General features: G+C 35.6%; 1 protein-coding gene across 11 annotated transcripts in view; it reads left to right on the top strand.

The window, feature by feature from the left end:
* FOXP2 (forkhead box P2) overlaps positions 1-20221 on the top strand; it is a 442171-nt gene that overhangs the window by 349599 nt on the left and 72351 nt on the right. The window contains exon 3 of one of the 11 annotated variants that reach the window (XM_064507620.1): positions 6147-6217. The exons of the other annotated variants lie outside the window; for them this stretch is intronic. The gene's annotated coding sequence lies outside the window, so the exon portion shown is untranslated. The remainder of the gene's footprint in view (positions 1-6146; positions 6218-20221) is intronic. 11 annotated transcript variants of the gene reach the window in all.

Here is a 20221-nt window from a genome sequence, read left to right as displayed (position 1 = left end):
GGTAAGACCACTTCCTGTATTAAGCAATGCCTATGTTGTTTTTGAAGTGTTTGTCATGTAGTCTCAGGATATATGAATGGATATATGAAAATTACTTATTGGTAATTTTATTTCTGATATTCTTTTTTTTTATCTTACATTTTTCCAGCCTCACTTTACTCTAGGACTTTTTGGTCCTTTCTCTGTGTGTGTGTGTGTGTGTGTGTGTGTGTGTGTGTGTGTGTGTGTGTGTTCTGTTTTTGTTCTCTGTTGCTTTTTTTATCTCTGGTGGATTGATTTGTGACTTGTCCACATTCACAAGGAAGGTTAAGCGCTATCCAGCAGTGTCACAGTACAGCAAGGAACAATGCCTTTGCCGGAAGCATGGGGAAGTGTCCTTCAAAGCATTTTTCACACTTCCAAGCAGTATCTTCCTGACCTTTGATTTAACTTTGAGACAGTCATTCTTATCCAAGAACTGTTTGCTCAGTCATTTTAACAAAATGGTCACATCTTAAGGAAACAATATATGCACACAAACAGGAATGGCTTAGGATTGACTTTGGGGTCTCTGGTTTACCTTGCCACGTTTCTTTATGTTTGGAAAAGCTGAAGAAGCAAATAATTCCTGCAGGACCTGGCATATGAGGACTTTTAAGGAAAAAGAAGCAATTAGCCACAAATTTTCTGGATACTTTGCTGGTCAAGAAAGTTTGGAGCCACTTAATTAAAACACTGAAAACACCTACCATAGGCCCGCTAAGGAGTGAGTACTGTGTAGAGTGGGCCTTTCTGATGAAATGTTGGGAAAAGAAATTGTTTTCTATCTTTAGTGTACCAGTGTCTTTTCTACTTCAATATGGAAATTTACAGCATACAATTGCATACAGTTGCATATAATAGTGTTTTCCTTAGGCAGCTTCCATAGAAATGTGTGTTCGTCTCCACATCCGCAGAAAATTGATCTCGTATAAACTCTGTAAAGCTGCAGCTGGTAATCCATGCACTGAGTTGTCCCATTTGAGATGTAGCATGTCTTTATGTGCCATGTCAGTTCAAAGTTCAGGCTGGTTCCACATACTTTGTTCATGTACAGAAGTATCAGACTAGGTGGGTCAGATCCTACTACCCTGTCTCTGCAAGTGACTACTCCAGGTGCATTGGGGAGGGGAGTAGGGTAAGAGGTAAGACAAGATAAAAAATGGAGCTGCTTCCGTTTTACGTTGTCCCAGCAATGGGAGGCTCAAGAAACTTTTGCGTTCAAAAGCTCCACATAGATTTTTCATCCTTGAATTTGTCTAGTTTATTTTTTAAACCATGCAAAAATTCTTTTTTCCTGCCTATTCTGTCAAAATTAATGCTTTGTTTCCTTCCTGAATGTAGTTAGGTTTTGTTTTCAGGCATTCAATCTTGTTAAACTTCAGAGAAAATGAAGAGAGAGAATAATGTCAACACTGCAATCACCAGCTCAGGTTTCTCAGATCCAGCTAATGCTCTTCGACTGTGCTTCAGAAGCTGGAGATCAGCTTCTCGGCAATTGAAACATGAAAGATTTAAACTAGATTTATAACATTATTTAGTTACAGTGAAATCATTAAAGTTCTATATTGTAATTATGAGTGATTTCACGTACCAACAAATCTCTGCACAAAAGCTTGCAGGACGTGACTGTGGCATCGCTCTGTAGTTACCTTCTCTCTCTCTTTAGTCAGAAGGTCCATTTTTTTCTAGAGACTTATCTGATGATTTTGGAAGTAAGGACATTTCTTTATTTCCATGATTTTGCCTGTCATTTAGCCTGACTGTTACAGATGAGATGTGCATTCATTTCCTTTCTCAGGCACGCACGTTTGTTCCCGTAATGCCCTAAGAGGTACCCTGGTGACTGCTCTCTGCTTTTTTTAATGCTACACATGTGCCAAATAGCATGAATATCTTTTCTGTGATCAACATTTGGCTTTATGGTATTGAATTATTAGAACTGTAATAGAATACAAAGGCATATACAGGTCTAGAACCATGCCCTGAGTATGGCTGATCAAATGTGCAGAATTTAAAAGGCATAGCTGTTGCTGTTGCTTCCTTACTTCATTAAAGACAGTTTTTTCAGAAGAACAGAAAGAACAATACAGTGGAGTTTCAGCAGTTTATCATCTCAAGAAAAATTTCTGTAGCACTAGTAACTCAGAATTATTCAGGGGATTTTAATTCTTCATAAGAAGCGGGCTGAAAGTGTTGTTAAAGCTAATCAGTGCTCTCAAGTTGATAGAGAACTGTCTGTAATTTTATTCTGGAAATCTGTTGGTAATTCTTAGATGGAAATTTTTGTCTTCTTTGGAAGGATACCAAGAGTTTACCTTGGATATCACTTACTAGAATCCAAACAATAAAATCAGCTAACCTCATTTGTTCTGAGTAAAAAGACAAGGAAAAAAGAGCCTTCATACCAGGATTAATTTTAATACCGTTTACTTCTCTGTGCACACTTTATGTTTAGATGCCATTTATAAATACCTTATTATCGTTTGTTAAATTTTATGACGATTTATACCATGTCTGATGACTGTAATTCATGCATTAAACATACACACGTATTTTAACAGTATTTGCGTCTTATAATATACTTTGTAACGACTTGCCACAGCATTGTCGGTTAAACATTTATTTTACAAATGCATTTTGTAATATGCTGTGGTAATAAACTATAAAAAAAGTTGTCTCACCTTGTAATATTTTCATATAGATGAATAATGCATTACAAATTCTGCCTTCATTTAGAACATGACCTCTATTCTGATGGAATCTGGAAACTTGTCTGGATTTATGGTGATCGCTGAGTTTTGTGAGGTGCAGTCAATCTGCTTTCCGGTTAATTTTCTTAGTTGATAAATTTGAATTAATCTGTAAATATTTACAAAATAATTATTTTATTTTGTTTTGTTTTATTTTATTTTATTTATTCAGCCAATTCATTGAAACCAGTGTACCATCCCCCACGATGCTGTGAGATAATTTTCCGTCCAAACTGTTTCTGGAAATTCTATTCAATTTTGAAATTGATTATCAAAATGGCATTGTTGCCTTGCTGGCTGGCTATTTTTATGTCATATATTTCTCTAAAAGACTATGCCAACTGTCATATCTAATCTTATAATCTATATAAATCCAAAGGGTGTAGAATATATTAAAAGTTTATACTGACCTACCGCATATTTAGAAGTACATATATATTGTTTATTCTTTTTAGCTTTGGCAGAGTGTTTTCTTTTTTTTTACTTATAGAGCTATATTTAAAATAACATTTCGCACATACAGCTATTGCCATTGGAGTCAGCCTGTCAAGTATCTGACTTCCTGACACATCACGCTGATTTTTTCAGTAGTTTTTTAAGTCTGCATGTAGTACTTAAAGTTCCCTGACTGGTGTCTCTGTGCGTGGGGGGACACAGATGCCAACGTTTTCATTCATTTTATTCCGCAGAGCGAGTTTGTCTTAAAACTTGGGGAGAAAAAGAGCGAATTGAAGGTTGGCTTGTTTGTTTTCATGTGGTATATTTGGCTGGGATATACACACGTGCTGTAATAAAATAAAGCGATTGATGATATCAGCAGTGTTCTTCATCCGTTACCTTACCATACCTGAATGAAAACTAAAGTAATTGGATGGTATTTTTACTTTTGCTGTTCAACTGGAGCAAGTTTTAGGGCATTCTATTTACCTGATGCAAGTCAAAGTGAATATAGGAAGTAAATATAAAATGCACTGATTTTACCGCTATTTAACATAGATATGAATGACTACTTCAGGTAGACTGCTTCGCTGTCTGGATAATTGGCTTCTTTGAGGAGGGATTTATTGCACCAGACTGTAGATGGTTGCACGGCATCTCCACCACTTACCTGCAGATTCCATTCATAGTCAAGGCACTCGTAGTCAATACACAGTTGACAATTTAAAGGGAAAGTTAATCCGATCTGATTTAAACATCTAATTTAAGATTTAGTGAGTTGTACAACAGAAATGCCTGAGATGACGAAGTGGGATGTAGGTGTCTACAGCATAGACATCTGTATTAGATTTAGTGATTTCCTGCTATTCTCGCTTCATTTTTCTTATGAAATGAGCCGGGCTTACTGGTGGTAGAGCTTTACCTCTTTTCACACTGAGTGTATTAGACTATAGTCTACACAGTCAAACAAATCCTGTTTAGATTGAATGAATTCTGTTAGACCATTCATAGAGAGCCTAATTAATTCAATTTCAGTTTGTTATTTTTTGTTAGGGTTTGTCATTAACTGAAGGAGAGCAACTAGTTCCAGTTGGGATATGGTGTTTTGGTGTTGTGGCATCTGTCCTGTAGCATCTAGACTAAGAAATACTCATTCTACATAGGCTCATAAGTATTTGTGAAACTTCAAGCTAGTTGTCCTCTAAGTATTGAAAGTTGATTTGGTAAAGGTAAAATACGCAGTTTTCTGTCACAGATGCATTCACTACCACTTCTTCTATTCTATTAAGATGATCTCATAATTTGGGTAACATTTTCTGTCTTTGAGAATATTATTAAAAATCTAAAATACAGCAGTCTCTTTTTGTAGGAAAATTTTACCTGCTTTTTTCCCCCAGTAGTCCTTTTGTTAGAATCATGTTGTCTTTTTCATTTGTCATTTATTCTATCTTATCTTATTCAGTCAGATTCTGATGACTTCTAGGGTTGATTTTATAAAAATGGCTATCATGCGTAACAGTTTGACTGGGTTCCCTAGTTTTGATTTTGCACACTATTTATTTCGATATAACAAAATGATATAAGATCTTGATAGTGTTTCAGTTTGTCTTCTTTTATAAATAACATTAGAGTTGCACGAGAAATGAAGTAAACTCCTATATGATATGATGAGAATTATTTTTTTAAGTTTTCTCAGAAAGGAAAGAGACTCCGCCCTTTACTGCACTTCTTGGCAACTTGTCGTTCCCCTGGTCTCTTCTGGTTTCCCATGTATCCAATATGTATGATATGTGTGCTTTTGTTATTACTTTTCTGCTTCAGGATTTCTGTAGCTCAGATTTGGTTGCCTTCCTTGTGGTCTCGTAATTGCTTTTCCCAGTTTCAGATGTAGAAATGCTTTTAAGGAACATATTATAGAAATCTGTGTTTGTACATTGCATGTATATCTTTATACATGTATATGCACAGGTGTATATTTGCATAAACAGATATCATACATGCAGTCCTGGTATGCGGGTAATAAACTGTAGTGTTATTTGTCCTGCACTTTTCTCATCTGAACTTTACTAGTCTCTTTCTTTCTGTCATTCCAAATCTCTAAGCAGCTGTTAATACTAACAATAATTTTCCAAGCTACTGTTTTCTCTTTTCGCCCTTTTTTCTTTTGCATATCAGTTCTTTTCCCAAAAGCACAGTATCTTGTGGGCTAGAAGAGGGAACATTCAATGCACCGCTAGTGAAAAATCCACTATCTTGCCACCTACTGAAGCCAACAGTAGGATCTTTATATGCGTGGTTAAGAGACGATTCCAGCTGCCAATAGAGCACACACTTGTTTTAAGCCCTGGGAGGTTAAAATGCAATAGGTTTTCAAACTACAGTACTGATATGCATATAAAGTTTATTTCATTTTTTTATTTTTTTTTAACATGTAAGTTGTCAGTCTCCCTCTGAAGTGTACTACAATCTAAAAAAATAACTTTACAGAAGGGAAAAAGTTCTATGATGGCATTTTTACACATTTTACCAGATTTTTAAAGTAGCTTTTCTAGTATAGAATTCACATTTCCTACATACATGATGATGTGATGTTGTATAAAGTTTTTATTCTGGTTGTGTTTGGGAGGATCTGCATAAATCACGTATGGATTCACCATCTGTGAATAATGTGGCAACTCCAAATTCATGCCAATGGTACCATCATATTATCATAGCATGTATTGTATGCATACATACACAGTTATTATGAGGTTGAGGATAATACTGGAAATCTCTTCCCTCCAGGCTTGAAAAATGACCAGAAAGTAGAGATCACTTTTCATGCCTTGGGAAAAATAGGTCTCAGAAATTAAAACTCCAGTCAGTACCTATAACCTTAAAATGTATTTTAATGTTCTGCAGCTTCAGTTACCCTCAGCTGAAGCTTCTCTATTTTAGCTTACAGGGTCATGTGACCTCAGCCCATAGCAGAGTTTCAACAGTAATAGCGCCAGCCATCTTGGATAAATGTAAGTGAAATTTTTCCTCATTTCTATAGTTTCTGTCCCTCCCATTCACTTTCAGAGTTTTGTTTTTTCACTCAGGACGTAGACAATATTCCTGACAACACTTCTCTTTTATGCCAAGTAACATGATTGACACAAAGTAACAGTAAAGCAACTAAGTAGTAATTTTTGCCTTTTAAATGTCGCAGTATCAGACTCACCTCGTACATGTGAAGTGCCGTTTTGGTGGCCATGCAAACTTTATTTTAGCTGCAGCTAGCTTGGCAGTAGTTTTCATTATCGAACATGATTGATCTGCAAAGGGAGAAAGAGTACAAGAACTTTGGTTGTATAATCTTATTTTAGCTAACACTAAGGATGCAATATAGGAGAATTCCAAAGATATTTTTCTAAGAAAAAAGTTTGTCTTCCTCAGTAAACTTCTACCATTTCTATTTTTGCTGCAGTTCAGATTGTAATAATCCTTTCTCAATCTTAGCTGTATATTCACTAACTATCGTATAAATCTGGGGTTGAAGTTGGAGAAGTGTACGCTTCAGCTGTCGTATCAGTGTAACATCTTTCAGGAGTATGAGATAAGGAGTGAAGGGCATCTGCTCCATCTTGATTTCTCAGAAATACTGAATACAGCAGATGCTATTAAAGTCAACATTTTTTCAACGATTGCCAAGTTGTTGGTAATGTTAATGGTGGCTGCTCTAAGATCCTAATCTGAACAAAAGAAAATAGAAATATAGGTATTCATTCAGAAAAACCTGTCTTGTATACTGGTAGCCTTAAGAAGCTGGCATTTAGTAGTAACCTACAAATGATGCCTGAACTTACGCCTTGTTCAGTGTTTAGTCTTGAGTTGGCCAGTGCCTGAATTCACCATTTCAGAATAATGTGGCATCCCTGATCTGTTAAACCAGCATACCACCTTGCCAGCTTCTGTATGTTCATATACATTAGTATATGCGTAACACACAGACATACTTAAAAGTCCAAGTTTTTATTTAAATCTACAGGACATAATTATGTAGTAATGTAGCTACAATGGTATCTTCTTTATGACAACCTCAGGTAGCTAAACATACTGCTGTTCAAGTGAAGCCTGTTCTCTCTATGTGGTTTCATAGGATGTATATCTAATGAACTATATGAAGTGAAAATCACATGTGTGGTGATTAAGGCTAACACCAACAGAAGTGAAACTGCCACCATCCGTCTTACAAACATGTCATTCAAAGCTTGATAAGAGGCAGTGTTGGTGCTTTGCCTGCACCAAAACTCAGACCTGTAGTCAGCTTAGAAATCATTAGAATTCAGGTCTTCTTACAACTGTATAGTTACACTCATATCCCCATAATAGATGTACCAGATCATATACAGTAGGAACTAGTAACTGTGTGAACAGAAGAACATGCATTGAAACCACTTCGTGATTATCTTGAATTTCTGTATGTCCCAAACTTTAGTATGCCATGTAGGTTTGAGCGTGGGCATTGTTACTAGCTACACACAGAAATCAAGCAGTAAAATAAATTGCATGTCCAAAACCTATTCTTTTTGACTAAAGCTATATGAAAGAAAGAACATATAAGAAATGTTAGATTGGCTACCAATTACTAAGGAACAGCAGGAATGAACTGAGTCATGAAGAATAATTCCTAACATTTCTCTGAGGAGATGGGATTAGTTGAAAACCCATGCAAAACTTGAAGACCAATGTCCTCAAGGACAAAGTAGTTTTATAATAATTACTCTAAATCTTCATTTAATTTCAAAAGAAGAGAAGGTTTTCTTATATTTGTCACTGCAAGGCTGAGTTAATGAAAGAGCTTTGAAACCACATACAAAAGAAAATACGTACAGATTTTCAGAGTGTGTGTGTGTGTGATTGTGTGTGTGTGTGTATAAAATAAAATGCCACTTTGTGAGGGATTTCATGAAATCATCATTAGAATGATAGTTTCTTAAACAGATGTATTTATATGTTTATGAAATACCAGTTATTTTGGTGGAGCCATGTATGCCAACATAACTTCATTACCACTGCAAGCTCAATCCTGCATTTGTTATCTTTATGACATTGTAGCTTGTATGACATCTCCGTCCCATTAAAGAATATGATCCTTTTGTACAAGAATAATCCTGTTTTGATAACTGTCTCAGTCTTGTAACAACATCAAGATTATTGAATTAATAGAATGATAATATGATTCTATACATCTTGTTAAAACAATAATCCCTTGATAATGGATAGCTAAAATGTTTTTATTTCCTGGTTTTAGTACATATGTAGCTCTTCCAGTTATCTTTGAGCAGCTCAGACAGACCAAAATTGGGAGAGTATGTCTGTGCTTTGGGTTTTTAACTATTACATGTAGCATGTATTCATTCAACATTTATATATATATTTACAGAGAGAGAGAGAGAGAGAGAGATTGTCTGTGCAATGTCAGGGCTTATATATCTTGTTATTTAACTCTTTCATTATGTTAAGCGAAGACTCTGAAATACAATAGAAAGTAATTTGTGGATGTGACTCCTAGAAAGTGTGGTGGAGCAGGCACAGAGGTTCTACAGTATGAAAGGCTTGCTGTAAAATATTCAAGATATTCAAAAGCCAGAAGCTCAGAAATTCAGCCTGCTAACCCATTTGGCCAAATATATAGATATAATTCTTTGTTTACGTTATACATGATACAAACTTTGAGGAATTTCACTTTCTTTTCTAAATCACACAAACCTTTCCAAAATTCTAAGTAGTCCAAGAAAGAGGCATTTTGGTTCCTTAGTAAAAAGTATAAACTGCCTATGATGACTTTGTGGTGACAGTGAAGTAACAGAGGTATTGATAGTGTTGCAGACTCATAAATATCTGGTTATATCATCCATGTTGTTCTTAATAATTGTGTTCACATCCTTGATATAGAAAAGGCAGATAAATGCTAGACACTTACTAAAGAATCAATCTCTGCAGTATATATTACTGCATATGTAAATTTTATTCAGTCTGAAATCTACTTGCTTTGAACCCTCTACGCACGGTGAAATTAGACAATCAGAAGACATTGGGGGTTGTGGAGATAGTTTTACCAAGATCTGTGCCCCTAGAGCTCCCCATGAGTTCATTTCCAAAAATCAGGCATCATACCATCACCTACAAAGTAACAGACAAATTATAATCATTCATTTCTCTGTGCCTTTGCATCTTAAATTGGGAGATAGGGTTTGATCTCATAATCTGTGGTAAAAATTATTGCAGGGTGTCATATATTGAGCAAAACTTAGCAAGAGTATGGCTTTAGCCACTGTAATGAATCTGTGGTTCAGAAACTCTCAGTATAGAATGATTGGGTCATTGCTGCTCAGAGAAATATATATATGCCAGTATACCTGTATGTGTATATGTGTATATATATATGTATGTATGTATGTATACAGGCATACAGGCATACAGGTATATATGTATTTGTATATGTATATACATACACACACACACCTTTTTGGCAGCCCCCAAGGCTTTGCTTCCTCCCAGAGAGAAGAGAATTAATTAACCTAAACCTATTCAGCAATTTTATTAAAAAGTGGATGCCAACAGGATGTCCCTTTCTGTATTGTCTCTCTGTTTGTCCTGTCTGCATCTTCTTTCCTTGTGTAAATTCTGCTTTAATTTCCTTGTATTTAGCATCAGTGTTTAATATTTGTATGGTATTTATAAAGTTTATTGTTTATTATTATTCATGAAAAACTTAGGTAATGATCCTTAACTGTTCTTTTCCTGCAATCAACAATAAATGGACCAATGAGATCTTTCCTTTTCTTCCCTTTAAATCTTTTCTACAGCCCTTTTGACTTGTAACTGAGGCGACTTGTTCATTACGTATGTCGGCAATTTAGAAAACTCTTCAAAAGAAATAAGCTAGCTTTTCTTTACCAGTTTTGTAGAATGTTATTTTGGGCCTATATAGGGTTTGCCATGATTGGGAATAAGAACTGTCCCACTGCAAAGAACTGAAATTATAGCAAAGATCAAAAATATTTTAGCAGTAAAAATATAGTTGATCCAACATTGAATATTTGAGCTTCATTAACTGTTTCATTTACAGCCTTTTTAATTATGATTTTCCTGTATGAAAACACTCTGAAATTTGTTACACGAATTCTGTATCAGAAAAAGAGGAGGAAGCTGAAACAGTCCTACATTTTCAAAACACTTTTTTTTACATCAATGTGTCAAAGATGCCTAATTTCAAAATCAGTTTTGTGTGAAAGCAAAATTTTCAGTTTGAAATTTCCTTCACTAATATTTTTATAAATATGTGTTGTAAAATGCAATTTTAAAGGAAAAAAATCTATTCAGGTTGAATAAAGGGTTCTATTTCACCTCAACTTTTTTTTTTTTTGTTTAGTAAATACTTTTCAAAAGATTTCTGGATTGCTTTTAAGCTGTATATTTTTAACTCTTCCTAATCGTTTATGAATCAAAGAATTTCCTATTCATGCTGGTGATTAGGTCTCATTTCATGTAACACTGGTTCTGATCTTGCTTGTACTTCCAGATGGAAAGTATTTTTTCAGTTACTTATTTAAAGGCCATTCTCAGTGTCTTCTGACATAGTTGCAGATTCACAGAAACTTTGGTAAAACTTTGGAGATGGTGTATGATCCTGTTTTTTAATGAGTAAAATAAGCACTGTATATATGTGAGCTGTAATACTATCTTTAGTCAAAAGGATAATATTCTAGGTCATACAAAATTTAAAATAATACTTCAGGACTTTCTTAAGCCCATGCCTAGCAAATACATCCATTTACTAGGTCAGTTCTCTTGAACCTGGTCTTTTTGCTGTCAAATGTAATGGCAAAGCTGATACTGATTGCAGATCAGTACTGATTTATTTATGTACAAATATGCGTTTTCTAATATTTGTATGCATACTGCTCTTTGCAGAAGAAGATAGTTATAGTGGAGTACAAAAATGGGTCTCAGAATTTTATTTAATATAGACAGAATTCAATAACAGAGCAGTAGTGAAAGCAGTTTGTTTTTAGCGTTCCATTACAAAATATTCAATTTGTCAGTAAATGTCATTGTTTTTGTCACCATTAATTATAACTTTCCAAAACAAATGCTGACTCATACTTCTTGTAAGCATATGTCTAGAAATAATAACTGGTTTTAATTGATGCGAAGGAGATTTGTGTTATATGTCAGGAAGCTTTTCAAAAGTAAGCAAAGCAAAGTAAGGAAGCACTGGTTCGGTTGCTGGGGATGTTGTGGAATCTCCCTCATCTGAAGCTTGTAAGAACTTGTTGGACAAACAACTGTCAGAAATGAAAGAGAATTGATCCTGCTTTTGAGGAGAGGGATGGACTTGGTGACTTCTCAAGCTGTCTTCTATCTTTTTGCATAATGATTTTCACAATGCTTTATAAGAAGAAAGTTTTTTTATTTTAGGTTATTTCTTCTAATGAAATTCAAATTAGATTACTTAGTGGTTACAGTTATTATGACTATGTCTATATTTAGTGAACATCATAGTTTTTTAACGAGTAAGTCAAATAATATTACAAAGACAGTACGTCTCATATTCTGAGAATAAATATCTGAATTTTATTAGGATAATCTCTGGAGAGTTTCTTTGGAAATTCACAGTACTAAATAAAAATGAGAGACAAGCAAATAGAAGTTCATATAAAAAATACTTGTCAACATAAGTCTGTGACTCCAATCTTGCAAAAAGTTATGTGCTTATTTTACATAATATTTTGTGTTTTCATATTCGTATTTACCCTGTTATGTAAGTCATACTGAATTTTCATTAGGATCAAAGCTTTGCGAGTAATTGGTTTTGTTTCTAGAGAGCCAAATAAAAAAATAATCTGATGAATCTATAATTTTCAGTGGAAAAAATGTTAGGAGGAGTTTTGATAATTGTGCTATATTAAATTCTGGCAGCTTTTATGAGAAGAAATTTTGAAACAAAACATTTAAAATTTAAGGATTTAAAGGCTTTGTTAGTTTCAAAACTATCTATGAGAAGCCGTTCCATTCCCCTATTAATCTTGCATGCTGCAGAGAGTTGGTTGCTCTCTGAGATGTAGGAAACCAAGGAGGTCAAATTCCTCTTCTGTTGGCTTTGGAGTAGGGAGAAGAACCAGATGTTATTCTTCTCTTCTAAGAAGCAGTAACCAAGATTGGATAGTCATTTGCGCCTTCTAACCCAGTAAATAGTGTGCTGTTATTTACCCAGAGTGGAATAGTTTCAAGAGAAAAGACCGAATTTCTGTAGCCCAACACACCTGGGACCTGAGAGTCTTGAATGCAAGTCCCAGCTGTGATTTCAGCCCTTCTCCGTGTTTTGGTCAGTCCTTGGAAGAAGGGGACATGGTCCATGACACTAGCCATCACAGCCATTAAGTGATTGGCATTAAAAACCATTCATGAATCTTTTCAAAGGAGTCAAAATGTTCAGTTTGAGAAATGTCAAAATGAACTGTTAAAATATTTTCCTCTTTTCCTATCCACTTGTCAAAACTGTTTTTTAAATTTTTTTTAGCAGTATGAATTTTTTTAAAATGTGCATTAATTTAAACTTAGGGTGCTGCTTTAGCTGATATTTGTTTGATGTTTGCTGCTTCTGTTTCTGACTGGAACGACCTGGATGTCCAAAAAGTTGTTTTCCCCTAATTATATCGTTAGGCTTACTAAAGCTGTTGATTTCCCTACAAACTTTGCATAATGCATACCTTTTGCTAGCACTGGAAATGCTATATATGTTTTTCTAATAAGCCTACAATATCTAATAAATCACAGCAGTGATCTTATTTTGAAAAGAAAAATAATACTTTTATTTTCTTATAAATGTGTAGTGATATCCATAATTAAAAAAATATATTATTTAAGAAATGTTAATGTATACAGTATTTTAAGGCAAATTGATAGAGATACATCATACATTGTAGTAACCAAACTATTATATGTATACAAAAGTAAAGAAAATACGTTGCTAGATGCTACACCATTTTTGTGCGATTCACCTCAGAATGAGTTTGCTAAATTGAAGGTGCTCTGCTAGCTTTATATAAAGATCCATGCTTAAAGTGAGTAATTTTATAGTCTATATTTTCTGTTTATGTGCTTGTCAGTTTTAAACAGCCTTTTATATGGAAATGGGGGATGACAGTTCCATATTCTGTGTCATTTCTTCACTAGATTTTTTCATGCTATTGGAATAGTCCTTTAACAGATATTTATAGGTTTTTTCCTGTTATTTTGACAAATCAGACATTGTTATTAAAATGATGAAAGAAAGTAATTTTAATACATTTTACATTGGAAATTCTAAACTTTTTAAAAATAGTATATATTTCCTAGCTCTATTTTAATAAACCTTTTACAGAAGTTGGGTCTTTTTAGTTTCAGTTTTTGCAGCAAGAAAAATGTGTGCTTGGAACTTGTTTCTAAGTTAATGTATCACTAAAGACTTTCCAGTTTTACTGCTGCTTCAGTGGTTTCATCGCATGTGCCCATCTCAATTTGTGTGTTTCAAAAAGTTAATTTGCGAATAGCACACACTCTACCAGTGCTACATCTGGTTCCCTTTGGAGATAAATTGTTTTGCCATACTTCTCAGTATAAGCAAGCTCCGGCTCCTTGTCTGTAATTTCTGTAGTCTGGGAAAGTCCTTGCCTTGCCCCAGGTGGTGTGCTCGCAGCGTGGCGAGTTGGGAGGACTTCAGCTGTGCTGGCCGCTATGCTGCCCGTCGCCGCAAAGCGACCTCCCAGCAGTGGCTGAACAGAGCCCTCTGTAATTTCTAAGGAAATTTGTAAATTTGCCTCATCTCGAGGTAATGCTTCATATTTCAATATTAACTACACGCATTAGTTTAGATTGTAATACACAGAGATTAAGGAGAATGAATGCAGTACGTCCATAGTCTTGACTAAAAAAGTCATTGGCGGGTAGCACAGAAAGATACTGAAAGGACAAAGACACTCACCTGTGTCTAATGAAGGAGGTGACATTTCAGTAAATGGAAGGTACTTAAATATATATTGTGAGTTGGCAGTCTCCCAAGAATGCTGGTGGAAGTGTATTTAGGGAAAAGAAGAGCATACTGAAGAAACAGCTTCTTTGAACTGTACTCTGCGAGTCGGAGAGGGGATTGGTTAAAAATCTAGTGGGAGTGACCCGACTAGCAGGGACTTTCAAAGGGTAACAGCTGCTCAAGTCGCAGACTCGTTACAGATCTGCTCTTGGCAGATGTTGTTAAGCTGTATTTACTCCAGTTTATTTGCAAGAAGATTTCCTTATTCTTTTCAGGATGTCTGTCTGTTTAAGCTAATAAAATTATTGGGGTGAATCAGCCACTGTTTGGGAGCAACCCGTGATGCACAGAACAGGGCGCAGGACAGTTTTACCACATTTCTGTCCCTAGCACCAAGGAACCAGGTGGCCTTTCAGATGGACTGTTCTGAAGTCCAGGTTCAGCCTGCCTAGCTTTTGGCATTTAACTTCACATACCCCTGTTAGAAGCATAATCAGTCTAAGCTCTCTGTAGTCCAAAAGAGAGACAGACATGGGCAATCCTGTTTTTACGTGGGCTAAATTACTCACTGGATTTGCACAGATACCTAAAATTATGTGGGACAAACCAGGTCTAAAAGTCAGAGGTTCATAATAGCATACTGTGAAATTATTAAAATCAATGTTCTAATGAGCCCTTGTCACACTCAGGTGTCTAATAGATCACTCTGTGACATGATGCTTTTGTATATTCATCTGAGACATATGAGTTGGGAGTTAGTATGGGAGATAAAGAGAAGTAGTTTTTGCTGCAAAAAACTCCAGTCTTTTAGTTTACATGCTTCCCATTGGACCTCATTTTGCTTCTGCAGTTTTTCTATTGATGTCCGTAAGTAGTTTTCTCCATTAACTGAATTTATTACATATGTTAATTAAAGTTACCAAAAATTTGAATTATTGTTCTGTTATTCACTGTCTTTATTTAGGAAAAGACTAAAAACTACTCAAGTTAATACCAACGTCATCTCTTACAAAACTGTATGCTACTGTATAATTCAAGAACAACAGAGACAGCAAATTCAGTGTGTACACCAGAGCAGGCCTGACTACCGTTCATAAATACTAAACTTATCATACAGGTCAGGTATTTGCACGAACAAATGGCAAGCTAGACAGAAAAACTGAAATCAAGCATGCAAAAGCATCTGATCTGTATGTGCTGGTTGTATTTTATATACAACAGGAAAAATTGAAATCCTCTCATTCAAATGTCACTTCATGAGAACATGAATTACAGCAGTGTGACCTAGTTGGCTAGAACATTCAAATGAAGCAAAAGTTAGGTGCACGTGCAGTTGTAAATCCTATGCAAATCAGATATTTTCATAAGAGGTGAACAAGAAAGTGAATAGAAGTTGATTATGCGCATGCAAATACTTGATATATAGAGAGATACCAGATATGAAGTTCTTGCAAATTTTGAGAATTTTGAGCCTGAGGAAGTAATGTTAGGGTAGCTTTGAGATACATTTATGACTTCCTGATCCTCGTTAGAATAATCTGCAGGAGACCTTGCAAAGAGCCTTGTAGTATACTCCCTCCCCTGATCAAAGTCAAAACTTTTAAAAGTATGTTACACTTTTTGAAAATGAAATTAGCTCTGAAAAATAGCCTTGCCACATTCCCTTGTCCATGTGTTGCCAATGAAAATGACACTGTTGTGATACTAACTATATTTCATGCATGTTTTTCAGATTAGCATTTGGCATTTGGGGTGTTTTTCTGTGAGGGCTTTTTTTGCTTTTTTTGAAGCACATTATAGCCTTAACATCATTCAAAATATCATTGAATCTGGACTGTTCTATGGCTGCTGTTTCTCAAATAAAATACTGAAGTTCATTTTAGTTGTCCTATGTGGAAGTACACTTTCCATGATTTTGTACTTCTCTAAATCTCTGGAAAGCTTGTTGTAAAATGCATCCACATAATAATAAAATAAAACCCTAAACCCTACACCAAATGTTGCACATTGGGTCATGTCTTTCCCTTTTAAAATATGCTGTGTAGGCTTTCTATATGGGACTGTTTCATACAGAATAAGTGTGAAGCTCATGTATTAATTCACTACAGATTCATTAACCCATTTTCCTCACATCCAAGAAACCACAACTTTCCCTTTTGTGCCCCAAAGGCACATAAACAAAAAAAGTGCTGACAAATTATTCTAAACTCTGCAGCACTGTTTTTTTTTCAAATCTTAACTACTTAAGAAATCTTTTGAAATTACTGTAGAAACTTCAAATTTACATAAACACACATGCAGAAGTTTTCTGGTTTGCCAACTATTTTGTCACCCTGCTTCTGGCCTCCCTTGGCAGTTTATGGTCGGCGTTTCCTTGCATTGTTTTAATCTGTCACTGTTGCCAGTGCTGGAAAGGGATCACTAATCTTAATGGTCAGGAAAGAGTTGGTGGCTGCACGATCTCCTTATTCTCTTTACATCTGGCTTTCTCCCACCCACTGTCTCGCAGAAGAGTACAGTATACACGATTAATTTTCTAGCAGTGATGAGCAGCGATAGAAAGCAGCTTGCTTTATCTCTGCTCCTAGGTCTCCAAGAAGCAGACAGCGGGCTGCAAACCTGCATTTCATCCTTAGTGGTGTTGCCCCCTTTATTCACGGACCATTCAAAGAGCCTACAGTTGAAGAAGTGGACAGATAAGGGATTTGGTTTAACCACCAGATAGGAAAGTAGGTGAATTGTTGTAGACTAATCATGACATTCCTCCCTGGTTCCCTGAGAGCCTGAGAAGTGTCAGCATTTCAAGTGCTCCATGGGATAGTCTTTATTCCTTAAACTCATTTGGGGTCTGTCCATTTTATCCAGAGGCAGGAGCAAGTAGAAGCAGTTTGTACCCAGGCATTCATAAGTTCAAATGTACATAAAGCCCAACATGCTGTAAAATACCTATCAGTGTTGGTAGGGTCAAGAGGGATTTTTCCTGTTAAAGTCTACTTTGGTTTAGTCCAAAACATATTTCTTTTATCTCCTTAAGATGTGGTATTGATAAGTTTGGATGCTTTATTTTCAATCTGCTGCAACTACGGCATATGGCTTTGCTATAGGTGATGAGATCCAAAAGAGGAAAGGGACAGGCTTTGGAACAGAAATCTTGGATATGTTACGTGAGTCCTGAGCAAGGTGGCATTGATACCAAATAGTTATAATCCAGGCCCCTTCTCTTTCTGGCTGAAACTGCCCTTAATTGGGATTCTTGTGTCTCACATGCAAGGGTTACAAGGAAGAATAGCTGTGTACCTATGCACAGACCACAGTTTATGCTTAGAATATTTTTGTGAGTTACAGATAAAAATTGTGGTCTGCTACTTGATCCTATACAAGATTATCTTCTTTATTTTTCTGTTGGTAACAGTGGCATGTTGTTGCTTGAGGAATGAAGAAAAGAGTAAATTTCAAGACTAGTAAAACTATTTTAAAATAAATATTTTCATTTTCATACCTAAATGATCCAGTGTTTAGACAGAGAAAATATAAGCAATCAAAACTAATGTGCAGATTTAGGCATGTAGCAGTGTGGCCAGACTTTACATGGGTGTAAAAAACAGCAGGAGAAAGCCCTGGCTCCTCCTGTCCTCTGTGAGCCAGTTTTTCTAGGCATCGTACAAGTGAAAATTACATCATGTCTTTTCCATATTTTTAAGCCCAGGGAAATGGTATGCTCTCAGTGCTCCTCTAGGGGAAGTGGCATTCTGCACCACTCAGGGCTGCCAGAAATAACAGTGCAGTGCTTATAAAAGAACAGATGCAACAATAACATTAAGCCTGGCTTTTACTTCATTTATATCAATTTCCACTGGGATTGTACTGTTGACTTCAATGGCCTTTTACTACAGTGTGTTTACATGAATGTAAACAAGAGTAAAATTTGCCCAGAATATATCATACTATCTGCTTATAATCAGATTGTCAATATTCAACTCCCGTATATGCAACAAATTTGAGGTCGGAAAGGTTACTACATCTGTCTCTGTACAGAGATGTGCAGGCAACTAAGATGCCATGGTGCCACAGGGCACAAAAAAGATCAGTCTACATAGTTTTGAAAGTGTGGTGCTTATATATGTGCTTAAACGGGACTCTGGGTTGGGGTCTGGTTAGCTTGGAAAATCATACTATATGCAAGTTAATTATTTGTATCCAAATAATCGCAATTTTGATCATTACAAAGTAAGTCCCTGATTAATTCCCCCATTTTTGGCACCTATTTGAAATAGTTAGGTTTGGTCACCTTAGGCTCACTAGCTAGTTAGCAAAAAGAGAGGAACATATCCAAAGTCAAGTTTTCAAATATTGATGATTTAGGCTCAATTGCTTTCTGAATGTGTCTCTCTGTCTGTTTACTGTTTAAAGACTTTTCCATGAATATTGCCTCCATTTTTTATCTACAAGAATTGTTTTACACCCTTCTGCTTTAAGCTGGAAAAAGGCAACAGAAGATGTATTCTGGTGGGCTAGTAAAGATATTTCCATTGGCTAGTCTTTATTTTCCCTTAAAACAGAAGCTCTTAGAGGGTATCAACATAATTATCCACTTCTTGCAGACCTAAGAATACAGGTGGAAGCTTGCAGCCTATCACACATTTTACAGGGTAACAAAAATGTAAATGCAGAAGATTTTAAAGTGGTGATAACTGAGGTATCTCAGGATGGAATTTGATTTGGGCATGTGGGAAAGGAGTATTTCACCAGGTTTGTTTAAATTTTGTTGGAAAATTTTATTATCAAATCAAATCACTTTAAAATAGAATGCACTTTTTTTATAACAGTAGAAACCTAAGTGAGTCAAGGTTGTTGACAGTTCTGCCAAAATTTTTTAGGCTGTCTTGTGTGTATTGATAGTAGAAAAACAACAATGGCAAAATAATCCCGTATTTTAGCATAATATGCTGATTTTTTCTTAAACAGTCATATCAACTAGATAAAACATTTTAACTCTGATATGTATTTACATGTCATATACTAAGAATAGTCTGTAAATAATACAATTCTGATTTGAAAGCATACAGGATATTTCATGCACTTTCATTTTAATAATAATTTTGGTAGTTCTGAATGGCTGTACAGGTATACTTCTGTTTCTTCACTTTGGTAGGGCTCAGAAGTAAACCAATATTTTGTTCCCTATTAGAAAGGAAATGAAGTATTCTCATCACCTAATATTACATGCCTAAATTTGGAGATTCCTCGCATAATTCATGGAGAGGAAGCCCTCATAGGGAACAATTCAAAATTCAGAACAGAGCTCAATTTATTCTGACTGAGTTGCCATTTAAAGGAGCTTCTCAGTTTCCCTCTTCACTGTATAGATTAGTATACAGATCCTATTCTCCAAATTTAAGCTGTTATAAAGTTACATGTATGAATTACCTGGCTGCGGACAGTCAGTGTACTTGTAACAGGTAACCACTGCAGGTGGATCTGATAAGGAAATGATGCAATACTTCAGAACCTGAGAAGATAAAATTTGTGAGAATGCAGTCCTTGACCTTTCTGTAGGTCTGGTAGTTTATGAGGATGGTAATCTCTTATGAGGACTGTAGTCCATTAGAAACTGGACTGAAACTAGCAATTCTAATTGGCCATGAAACAGTTTCAGTTGGCAGTAATTTCTGGACACCAGTGGTCTGGGGTAAATTTGTACAGTTGGCCTTGAGCAACTGGCTTCACATCCAGTTACCCACATATAGACTCTGTAGAGCCTTAGACAATGTTTATTGCCGAAACACTTTCAAATTGGGAAATAAGTTTAAATTTCTCTTTTATTTCGTGTTCCTATGGTATTTGAAATGCATATATCAGTGAAGATGCCTAAGTATACATTGCTGTATACACGAATCAGATATGTAACCTTTTATTATATATGATTTTTGTACAGACTTGGTTGTGCTAAGGGAAAAAGACACAAAAG

This window comes from Dromaius novaehollandiae, chromosome 1 (assembly GCF_036370855.1).
Source record: "Dromaius novaehollandiae isolate bDroNov1 chromosome 1, bDroNov1.hap1, whole genome shotgun sequence".
Lineage (NCBI taxonomy): Eukaryota > Metazoa > Chordata > Aves > Casuariiformes > Dromaiidae > Dromaius > Dromaius novaehollandiae.
This window is presented reverse-complemented; position numbering and strand designations above follow the sequence as displayed.